At 48.6% G+C, this 12,500-nt stretch overlaps 1 protein-coding gene across 1 annotated transcript in view; it reads right to left on the bottom strand.

Annotated features, from left to right (window-relative positions):
• The window catches only part of LOC126570555 (uncharacterized), a 15,716-nt gene extending 3,381 nt beyond the window's left edge, over positions 1-12,335 (bottom strand). Inside the window, exon 1 of the mRNA XM_050228396.1 lies at positions 11,736-12,335. The gene's annotated coding sequence lies outside the window, so the exon portion shown is untranslated. The remainder of the gene's footprint in view (positions 1-11,735) is intronic.
• Positions 12,336-12,500: the final 165 nt, after the last annotated feature.

The raw sequence follows: 12,500 nt of genomic DNA, 5'->3' as shown, positions 1-12,500 counted from the left end.
AATGAAAAGTGCTTATAATACCCAGATTGACCGCAGACTTCTACACACTGTCGAGGTAACTAGAACCTTTCAAGGCTATCAAGGGGGGCAGTTGACATAATACCCGATGGCACTGTCCATAAGCCACCCCCTCGTTCTGCAGTTCCCACAATGAATGTCAGATACGAAAGGTACACGGTACACGGTGGCGGCTTTCTCACAAGGCTCCCCATAACCCCAAAAAGATAAATGTTTACAACCTCTCCATCCACCCCAAAACGTGCTGGCTGCATCGAACTCTAGTCGTGGTCGCCAGTAGCACCAGCAGCAGCAGCAGCACCCTTAAAAGCTGACCCGTTTCTCACGAGAACCACCACCGTTGGCCACCAACGATCGGGGGTTAGCATGCAACTAACCACCAGTGTTCGACATGGCCGCCACGCTGGAAGGGAGGAACCTAACTGACCACAGCCAATTGCATCCACCGTCCCGGTACGATGCGTTACATCCACTGCAGCACGGCGAACAGTACACCGCAAGCCACTTCGGGTGTCATTGAATGTGCTGGACAGTGTCCACCACCATCGTAGAGGCTGGCACCTTTTCCACTACATGACCGTGGCAGACGTGCATGCAAAAGCTGCTGACAAATAGCCGTTTCCGATCTGGCATACATTTATCGGCCATTGTTCCGTACTAACCCCCCGCAGCGAGCTGTTTTCAGAGTTTGGTGGCGTATGGTGCGCTCGATAGAATGGGGAAGTAGACGCTTTGCGAGACAAAAAATATCTCGATTCGTCTTGAGGTAGGTGGTCTGGATTTAAACGTAGAACAAGGCTAAAGGCTGCTATCCTAGAGCGCGCGTGATCATCGGTCATCACATTCGTCAGCCCCATTGTGGTACGCATCCCGACATTGATGAAGCTATAAGCGTGAAGAAGTGTGCCTAGAAAGGTGGTGATTAGTGTCAGCGAAATCGTGATTTCTCACAGCGGCTTTGCGCGTTTGCCGATTTAGAAAGGCGAGGTGATGGTATGAATTTGGAATTATATAGAGCCATTCTAAATGTGTATTGACAGAGCACCGAATGGGAGGATGCGTCTTAATTCTTTGGTAAGGAGCGCTTGTGTCGCATTGTGTGCCAGCAAAGACGTGACGTGTCGTGATGAATCGCTCAACGATTATTCTCCGTTTCGACAGAATCTCCACGATCGAGTCGGGGATTGGGTACAGTTCGTGATTTCGACCTAGCTTTTGCGAAACGAACGACATACAGCACAGTAAAACGTATAATTTTGTGTGGAAAAGTATAACAATGATGCACTGCGTGCCCCTCGAAGGTAATTTTAATCATTTGCTGGATAACTGCAAAGCTTTACCAACACGACACGGACGCATACGCTTCGAATCCCGATCGGAACAGAAAAGTTTGTATAGCTTGGTGGTCGATGGCGGGAAATTGAACTTAATTTAATCGGCCGACCGTGAAATGGCTGGAGAAAAGGCCGATCCATCACACCGAACCACGAGCGCTCTCTTCATTACGCATGGCTGATTAATCAGAGGAGCGTGCAACGTGCCGGGTGATAAATAAAAAAAAATAATAATAATGGCCATAAAATCTGTTCGGTTTTTGCGCGAAACGGGGAACGCGGAGAGGAAACCAAACCAAGCTCGAGGCATCGACTACCACTTGGGGCCAATCGGAAAAACAGCGACCGTCTCCAAAACTGGAGTGCCGTACTGCTTTTGTTCGCCATTTTCCGTGTCAAGCGAGCTCGCAGTCGCATTCGCACGTTGAACCAGCGCGATGAGGATCAATCAACGTAGCGTCTCACGATACGCGGTTTCCCATCGCGTTCCGCGTGAAGATGCAGGTGAAGTTGGCTAGACAGAGGAGGCTCAGCAGATGCCTATCAGCTGTTTGGAATTGTTTCGATGAGGCCATCGCGCTGGAAAGCGATACGCGAGAGATCACCACTTGCGCTGGTGCGTCCAATTCGCGAGGGGCTACTGATCGATTCGATTGCTGCTCTTCCAACGAGAAGGAAAGCTAAGATTGGGTTCGCCTGCTTTGGCGAGATTCCTTTTCATCAAGCATCGTTTTGGTGGCCAATGCAGACTCCGAGTGAGCAGTGTTAACGAGTTAGTGCGCATGATCGTGTGAGATAAGTTATGTTTAAAGTATCATCGAGCCTCTCCTCTCGAGACACATTGAGACAAATGGGTCAGTTAGTTCATAAAGTAATGAACTAAACCCGTCCATCACTTGGCGTGTGTTTCGTGCCCAGTTTTGGACAAAAAACATTAGTCCGATTCCCGATTGTTTGAGCAGATAAGTCCAGCAAACAAAGGAAAACAGCGTGTCAACTCGAAACCAATTGGCGCGTAGCACTGCATTATCAATTAACAATGATGCATGGCCTCATTTTGGGTGCGTTTCGAGTGGTGCTTGTATCATTTCAATCACCAAAATCGCCCGTACACACCCTGCACCTTGCTGTTGGTGCTGCACGCACGGTTATGCAACGCCTATGATTGTAATTTTGAACTATTGTAAATGGGCAGCGACGGTCGCAGTGTTTCGCAGTGGATGGCACGGACGTACGACGGGACACCCAAGTGGAATGTATAATACCAATTTGGCCACCCGGTTGCTGGTGCTGAGGTTACCCGGGGGGTTTTGGATTTGTAGCAGTTCAAACGTGCTGGCCGCCACTGTTGATTGATTGACGGTTCACCGGACGGGTTGAGCTACGCGCACAACATTCGCACAGCAACATTACCGGATGGGGTTGCGTAAACTTTCATCCCCTTCCAACACCGCTCGCCGAATGACCGACATGTGAGTGTGCGCCACAATGTTTTATGAATTTCTTTAAATACAATCCGACAGCCACCGATCGGATGGTGTACACTGATTGAACATAACTTACGCTTGAACCTTCCGTTTCCGCGTGTTCGCAGTGCGCAGGAAGCAAGTTCTTACGGCGAGTGTTGCTCGAGTGAACTGGAACAAGTGAAGCAAACGAGATGTAGAATGACACGGGCTGCGCCATCGAGACAACTTGAGACTCTGCTGCCGTTGCTGCTGATGGCAACACCACGTAGAGTTCGTTGCTCGATCGCGGCTCATTCCGTACAAGGTGCGGTCCAGCAATGGCAGAGAGCATCGTATACGACTGCTGCTTGCTCGCGCTACGTTCGCTTGTATCATGAATGACCTTAAGCAAAGGGAATCAGAAAAGGTGAGGGCAGGAACCAGGGCCGACACGGGACAGGGGGCCTATTGCTTTGTCATCAACGATTCGACCATCCCGAGCCGAACCTTGTGCCATTGAAAAGCGGTTTCGGGCGAGAACTGTGAGCGTGAACGTCGTCGTTGTGGCTCAACTGTGTGATGACTAAATTGTTTTCTTCAAAATAAAAAGCGAAGCAAAGCGGACCAGGAATACGTTCTACTTCCGACACGACAACAACTTTTTGCTCGTTTCTTGTATGAATCATATCATCGGTACGAAAACGCAGGTGGCAGGTATGTTGAGTCGTGGATTAGTGTTCACGCCTCCGGCCATATATCCGTTGAGTAAGAATAAATTAGTGATGTCCGTTGGTTAAAAGGGATCCTCTGTACTTTGTGAAGCAGGGATTTAGCAAATGGAAATAACCGACACCTGACATCTGGATGGTCATTGTTTCCGGACAGTAGTCCACAGAAGTGGAGGTTCGTCGCTTAGAGTCTTTCGTTTTCAGGGTCTCCAGGGAGTAATCGTGTTGCAGGCGCTATTACTGAATAAATCATTTCCTCAACAGAATACCTTAGTTTTTCACTTAAATTAGTGTTTCAAAAGGATAATTTAGTGTTTTACTGGTTTATGAAGCACTGAAAATAGACACTAATATGACAGACCGGATCAGGAATCAGGATGAACATTGGCACCCCGGTGTCATTAGGTAGCAGAATGTCAAACCCAATGCCGCACCAGCTGCTCAACATTGCACCACATTCCCGTCTAGCGTTACCGATAATAGGATAGGCGCGTATTACATGTGTGTGCGCGCGCCCGTGCGGTGTAATTATATCAACAACGCACTGCCTTCCGGTATCATTACCAACAGCACACATTGCTGCCTCTGCCAGTCACTTAGTATGATCATTGGCCAGATATTAAGCTCCTTTCACTACCGCAGCATAACCTGCCAGACAATGCTCTGGTACATTACCGTTGGAACTGAGCTCCGTTCGGTATCGGAACCATCGTCACCAAGCTATTACGTGGAGTAGCGGTGCGCACTTGGCGTTGGTGCTCGTCCTTCTTTAGCTCGTCTTCCAAAGTGCCCGCTTTAGAGGGAAGTACTTTGGAATCCGTGGCAAATGTTGCCCTATTCGCAACACAATTCAAGGGGCGGCGAACGCATAAGAACGTCTGCTAGGCTGGAATGAACGATCTGAGCGCAGCATCTTCACAAAACGCAATCCGATGCCGATGCACAGCGGAACAATGGCGTCGTAATGATTCCGAAAAGAAAGAAGAAGGAAAAAAACAGAAACAGAAACTAACGTTCCGATCGACCATAATACCCGCCACCATTCACTCGCAAAACGCACGGGCGCATTTAAAAAGGGAAAATGTTGAGGGAAATGTGGCTCTCGTCCGAAATCTACGTGCAGCCGACGACAGACAGACGAGTGCACCCGGGAAGAGACTGGCGCGTTGTTCCACGTCGGTGAGAAACTGTGTGGTTTCCCTTCCCTAATTCCCGGATACTGCGGTTTAGCAGTTGAGTGCTGGCCGCTGCAGACATGCCGCATACTTCGAACATCGGGCGGATGTGGTCTTTTCATCAACTGATTGTTAACTGGCAGAAGGAGGAATGGTAACAAAGTGTGGCTTTACATATTTTCTTCTTGACTAATGCGTTTGGAAAGTTGTTGTTTCTTCTTCTTGCACTCGAACAAAGAACCGGATTCATGGTGCAAGTGGTGCTCGAGATCAAAAGTTAATAAGTAATATTTGATTTATTGGTATGACATCGAAAACTATATTTTGTTGTTGCTCGAACAGGGATGAGTCAATCAACAGGTTTCCATAGTTGTTGTTATGGGTGTGGGATCTATTGTGAGATGATCGCTGCATTTGCATTGAACTGTGATGCAGTACACGTGCGCGATCCTCATTGCTGATGGCGAGTCATCTATTCCCGACTTATTTATGAACATCGGAGAGCTACTCCATATAAAGACATACAAGAAACCAGATAGGCCATAGTTCATGTTCATTAAGGTTGCTCATAATAGCTGATAATTTATAATAATTCGGAGCGCTAAACCGTTCACGATCCGTTTCCGATTCCATAACAGTATCCCACCACACAGCACAGTGATCTCAGATTCGATCCGATAAGCGGCTCCAAAAGTGAAAGAAAACAAGTTTTATTAAATTTCCGAAATGAATAAAACAAAGCAGCCAAAAAAAAACACATGCCACATATTACACAACGACACACTGTGGCCGGTAGAATTATGTTGCCCTGCCCGGAGGCACCAACTTCCTGAAATCTCCCCAAAAATCTCTAGTTTCACCTTCGCTTGACATTTTTCTACGGATACAAATTGTTGCGACCTTGCATCTGCTTCGGTTGGCGAAAAAAAGCACATCTCATGTGCGAAGCGAAGGCCCGATCAGTGATAAACGAACGGGGCGGGAGAGATCGTTCAAATAAATACACTGCTAGCGACTGCTAGCGACACGGATGTCGGTCTATGCTATGCACGCCTTTCTCAACACTCCGCCCGCAAAGCAACGATAGCATCGCTTCACACCCGCCTCAGGCCAGTATCGCGAAACTACTCCACACTCCATATCAAAGAGCCTCTTTGATCGTCGGTGAGCTCCACTCGAGACGGAATAATCAACAAAACCGTGGGGTGCGGCGTGCTGAACAGCGGGATCGATTGACAGTCAGCATAACCCTAAACAGCGCCACTCGATCTCGTAACGGAGCGAGGAGAAATTTGAATTTATTATCACCACCCTCCTCGATGGCTCTCGTCAGATGACACGAGGTTCACGAACCGGTGGGGGGTGGAGAGTCGCGAAGGGGCGCACCGACTCGCAGACTCGACTCGAAAAGCCCAAGTGGAAAGTCGCCTGACATGAAACGATTATTGTACGCTGGCCTTTCATGTGATCGGTGTCGATGCGATGCGACGTTCGCGACTCAGCTGATCATATCCGTCCCCCCGTCCAAGGCTGTCGCAAAAGAAAGCCTTTTCCTTTTTGACCGCCCAACATCCGTTGCAGTTTTACCGGACTGCCGTGTAGTTGTAGCTTCATCAGGCCGGCTTGCTTTCGAAAGAAAGCGACGATCTGAATTGCAGCATCACTACGCGAGAAGAACACTGCCACTGGCGTAATTTATGTAACTACGACATTAAAAACTCCTTTCCAAAAATGGCAAACTTTCCCCGAAAAATCAGCTTCACAATGCGCTGTTCCTCCTCAAGACGACACTTCATAAACCGTCAGTAGCAAATGGCTCTCATGGTATTGCATGGCCAAACACATAAGAGCATAAGCATCGGTTGTTTGGGATTTAAAATGATCTCTAGGCCCCGTTTTGAAAGGCATGGTGTAACGTACGATAGCTAGTCACTACTGTGCTTGTGGGAAACGAAAGACACTTCAGTCTTCGTCAACGTAGAGTATGGCATCGTGCGGTTGGCGTTGCCAACCGTGCCATACTTTCGAGCTGCCTCTTCCTCTCTTACTGTTGAGTGCAGTATGCGACCTAAGCCCTTAGGATTTTTTGTCAATCATCCAAGAGCCAACCATCGCCATGTTTTTAGGTGTTTTTTTTTCGGGTGGAGGGAGATCTAACCTTCAAGGTTCGCGGTACATTCGGTCGTTTATGCTGCATGATCGCATATGCGATGTGAACGCAGCTGCTGGAGGAGACACACTCATGTTGCTTATTGAGACTAAATCAACCATAACAAAGGTCGTCGCGATCAGTCCCATCGCTCAACCTGTATACAGCTAACTAATTCGCGTGAAGCATCTCTTGATTCTTCTGTTTTATCTGCGCCAGCATCCAGGAACGATCCTCAGTTTCTAATTAACTCGCAAGGCTACGCAGGTACCGGAGGAGGGCAATGAGCTGGCTCAACATTATGGCACGCAATTTGGAAACTAAACGAACATGCTGTTACATATTCTAACCTCGTCGCCGATGATAGCGCCATTAATGTGACACTTCCGAGGAAGTAACTTTGAATAGCAGGTGCACATAGCGCGACCTTCGCCGCCGGTCGTTAGCAGTTAGCAGCGGTGCGGAAGAATGATACCCGATCGTCGCCGAGTGTGCAATAGGAATACGAAATCATCTGCAATGGTACGCCAATGGGTTACGATCGAGTCGCTAGGGTAGCGATTATGTGCTTCCGAAATATCGAAGATAGTTGGCAAGTATACAAGTTAACTCGTTTTGAAGAAATCTCTTGCATTTCTTTCAATACTTCGGCTCCTTGATAAAACATGATTTTCTATTCATCATATGCTAAGCATCATCAACTCGAGATTCCGCCGGCATGCCAACCCACGGCCGTACTAGACCGTGAAGTGTCTTTATGCGGATTTTCACTATCTCAACCATCTCTCCAGTAGCAACAGTGAGAAGTTCTATGATGAGAAGCAGAGGCCAGAGTGTTTGGCAAAAGTCTTCATTTTCCTCTCTCGCACCTAAATAGTGCCACACCCCCTCAGATGATAATGAGCGAAATCATTCAGCGTGACGAGAATAGTTTTTCGCGTGAGGCTGTAGATTAGTTGGAGTTTTTGGCACGTCAGCGTCTGGTCGGGTGGGGGCAAATTTGAATAACAATGAGCTGGATTTCATAAATACATCAGCAGCAAACAGCAAAGACATTCATCTCGCCGATGGAGGGGGGGGGGGGGGGGAGGGGTCGCTGTAACGGCATTTCAACGTTGAACTCGAGTGTCGAAAAGCGTTCTGTAGCAACAGAGTGCGGTTGCTGGGTATGGTAGGTTAATGAGTCTTTCGATTTGGACATGTAGTGTCATTACTTAGTCATGAGGCTAATTTGGGGCCCACCCCCGTACTCCATTGGCTACCGATCGGATTTGGTTTGACGATTTGGAAAGCACGGGCAACACTCACAATCCCGATGCTGATGCCGATGCGTGGCCTCGGACCGCTCGATTGTGCTAATCATGCACGATCGTGCTCGTGGCTCAGGTCAGCAACCGATCTTCGGATACATCTTCAGGACACTTTCATCATCACGGCAAACTGAGCACGACCTCGTAGCGATTGAAGATTGCGAAGAACTGACCGCGAGCTCGTTAGTTTGCGGTGTCATGAAATCGAAAGATCACGATTGATTCACGATTGGATGGGTAATTAGCACCTACCACGCCAAGATAGACACGAATTGGCCAAATAGGGAGAAGAGCGTTGTAGTTCTATTTCCTTGTAAATATCGAAAATGTTATGATATCTGTGACTCTAGTTCCTCTAGATCCGAGGTGAAAACTCAATAAGCACTCTCTCTCTCTCTCTGCACATCTCCAGTCACAAGTATCAGCGGTTTTTATTATGCGGCACCCTTGCTAGATAAAAGAAATGATAACATGTAGATGCACAGGACACAATTTACCGGCCAATGGCATACTTTCACTCGGTATAGAAATTTGCCTCCAACGCTCGATGGCCGACTCAGAGGCCCAAGGCAAAGTGCACCAGCCGCCGGCCTTTGGCAGCATTACTACGGGAAATACTTTCGATCTCAAAAAGAAACATTCATCCGATGGAACAAAAGCTCTCATCAACTGGCTTCAACCAACAACACAATCTTGAAATCCATTGGTGCATCCACAAATGACCGCTTCCCCTGCCCGGTAGTGGATTAAAGTGTTTTTTTTTTTTGGCCACTGGCCCACCGATTGCACCGCGTTTGGGAAAATCTTGGAAAGTATGGCAATGGCGCCGGATAAACCGGACCCCGGGCCTGGGCGATAGCGTGACTGTTTGTGGGCCACTGTGCCACGAAAAGATGGTCAACTTCTTTGCGTAGAAACCGCCCCGATGTGTGTTTGTAGCCCGACTCTTCCTCGGAGCAGTTGTTTGCCGATTGAGATGGGTGTTACTGTAAGCCACCCGCCGAACCGGCTTTCCGGTTGGTACGGAAGTGGCACGAACGCCAACCGGTAGTACGTTGGAATGTTTTCTTCGTAACAGTGGACAGCGCTGGGGTACGACGTGGGCTCCCACGTGTTTTCTAATGTAGGTCAATACAGCGCCGCCACCAAAGACACCAACATGTGCGAAAAGACGAACCTTTCATTCTCAATGGCGGTGCCCACGGTCAAGACGAAATATTTCTTTCTGTGAAGCCTGGAGAAAACCAGTTACCGTATGAACACCATTTCGTGATGAATGATGTTTGTTTGTTTTTTTTTTGTCCTGTGTTTGTTCCTCTTTCGTTCGTTACCATTCTCGGTTCTCTCCCGTCGGATGTGTTTGATGATTTTCACCTACGCATCCATCATCAGAGAAAAGGTGAGCGGTTTGAGAGGGTTGCTAATGATTTTGGGATTCGCCATTTATAGATCACAGACAGCGTTCGGACGTGCAATGACCTCTGCTTCGAAGGTATCCACGATCTCACACTCGATTTCGTCAATTTTTTTCTTTAAAATTTAATTTTCATATGTCCCCCTTTAGAGGCGAACTTCATCAAGTTCAATGTCCATGTGGTTACACTGGAAAAGAAAATAATAAATGCTCCCTTGCGCCGGTGGCTTTCTGCACCTTCATATATGAATATTCAGTGCAATAGAGGATTTAATTGCATTTTGCACGCACATTTCCCGCTTTAGCTGCATTACCATAACACTAACCTCATGGCCTTCACATCAAAAGGGCCATTATGTGCAGCAGGTTGAAATGAGAGTTCTGGATAGAATGAAATTTGAAATTCATTCTGGAGCAGCTTCAAACTCAAAACTCAATGCAAAGCTGGCCAGATGCTATCGAAAAGAGGCACAATCGTAGATTTCCGTTGCATTCGAAGCTCGTCCGGTCCCCACAAACAAACCTGTTTGGCAGCCATTCACCCATTAGCCGTAGTCATGGTCCACCGTAGGATGAAACAAATCCTTCGTTCGTTACACTGTGAAACTTGAAAATGGGAGCCACAAACAGGCTGCTCTCTCGCCAATCGCTCTAAACCAACGACGACGACGAAAACAACGAAACCTCGCCGGCAAGCTTTAGCTGTAGAGCAAGATTGTGGCCGCGCAATCGACCTCCCATTCTGAAGCGAGGGTTTCGTATTTTTTATGCCATCGTCTCGACAGCTGTGCGCCAGCGTCTAGCACACGCGACCAGAGTGCTCTGGTTCTCTATGTGCCTCTCGCTAGCAGCCCAGGCAGGAAAGGACCAGAGTCTGTGCTCGGTCTGGCCTGCAGTAAGTGGTTAAACCCGCTTAAAGCCGTTCACCACCACGACCACGGCAGTTAGTGTGCACGATGGTGCCGAGGTGCGCCAACGGTAGCAAAAAGTCAGTGCAAGCAAGGTAGGTAATTGTGGACGCGAAATGCCACAACAAGGCTGAGCACTCGGCGAGCATATGGCGCGTGTTACACGCTGCAGCATTGGAAGGGGGGCCGAACAACATTTATTCAAACCACGAAGCCCTTTTTAACGGTTGGCGCTCCCCCAAAATGCAGCAAAGGATTGGCAAAGCGGAGCGAGTGTCACGAAGAGGATTGGCCTCCAGGTCCCGCCGTGGGGGCCTCCCTTCGAGGCAAACATGACGTGATACGCGTTTGGTGTCGCCAAGATGGCATCTAATTCGGTTTTCGATGGATTTCGTTGCAATAACCGGCGGCCGGCGGTCATGGAACATGCATAGTAAGTAGTGCAAAGCCTCGGTCCCAGTAAGTACCGTTCCCATTTAGGCGAGGGTGGAGCGAATGGAAAGCGTCACAAGGAACTGAGGATGGGTAAACATTGCGTCCAAAGTGTTAACTCGCATAAGATGGCTCGTATGTTGAGTGTGGACTGTCCACGAAGGTGCGAAAAATAGGACCACATTGTCTAATATCTAGTTTCCCAATTTCTTCTGTAAGTTTGTCTACTAAATCCATCCAACCAAGCCACACCATTGCACCATATCTGGCTGGTAGCTTGTTGACTTTTGCACTCAAAGAAAGCAGCACCCAACCTACATTTTGATCCTAGGTTATTTGGTCATTCGATGGCCTGTGGTGGATGAGCAAAAGTAAAAGTTTCAGCAAACATCATCGGAACCTCGCTGCGGGCGATAACGCTCACTTTCTACCATTTTTTTTCTTCTGTGAGGCACCACGCGAGGCCATCGACGGGAAAACGGGGCCAATAGCATCGATTATCATTGCCCACTCCGATCGCAATGTCGTTAATGCAAAGCGATGCAAAGTTGATCATAGGAAGCGTGTTGTAGCTCCGTTGGAAAAGGGCCTCCTGCCGATGCCGATCTTAAACGGTTCTTGATGGCCTCAAGATCGTGCGGCGGTTGTGGAACCTTCACGTATGTTCTTATGTTTCCCCCTGAAGATCATAGCATGGGGCAGAAAAGGGAAACATTTTGAGCACCCGGACCAAGGCCAGGTTTTCTTCGGTTGCCAAGTCTCCTGTACCGTTCTTGGCATTCTGTGCACGGCGTCCAGCTCGACGTGTGTTCTACTTACGATGTTGTGTAGCGGGAAGTGGTTGCGGTCGGTGTTCCTTGAGGTTGAGGCGGCCGACAAACTTTCCTTTTCAGCGACTTTCAATCGTACACAATCCGGAGGCGGTCGTCGCCGGTCGTTTCTGCTGCTTCTTTCGCTTCCACGCTGCAGCAGTCGTTGCAGTTGTCACGGTCCACCAGCAAAGGTTTCGTTGGGACCGGTTTCTGTGCCGTTCGGAAACACAGGGACTCCCAGTTTAGTGAGTCTTGATCGTTTTAAAACACACGCAGACTATTTGTAACAGCTTCTCACTGTGGGCCACTGTGGTCGATTGTGCTTCTATTTGAGTCACCCTCGAACGCTGCTACAATCGCACGATAACATGAGCATACGACTCATGCGAAACGCAATGCACTGACTCAGCGTCCATCACCCACCGCGCGCCGTTTTCATTCGCTAATTATGCTTGCGATCGTATCTTTCACCCTCGCACGAAAAACCAGATCGAAAACACAAACTCACGCCTTGTGGCAGCTAGATCGAGTTTCCGTTGGCCACTGCACGCAATACGATCACCGGAGCCCGATCACGTGGACCGCGTCGTGTGTGCGTCCGTCCCGAGCTGTGTGTAACGACTAAGGCCCGGTCCCCCCATCAACATGAAACCGACTCGATTCACGTTTTCTTGCGCACGCATAACTCTTTCGGATGAACCTCGGGTCTTAACCGTGGCCCGTAGATGGTTTAGCCGAAGTATCGGGAATCGGGTTGACGAGAACATGCCGT

Source organism: Anopheles aquasalis, chromosome 2 (genome assembly GCF_943734665.1).
Source record: "Anopheles aquasalis chromosome 2, idAnoAquaMG_Q_19, whole genome shotgun sequence".
Taxonomy (NCBI): domain Eukaryota; kingdom Metazoa; phylum Arthropoda; class Insecta; order Diptera; family Culicidae; genus Anopheles; species Anopheles aquasalis.
This window is presented reverse-complemented; position numbering and strand designations above follow the sequence as displayed.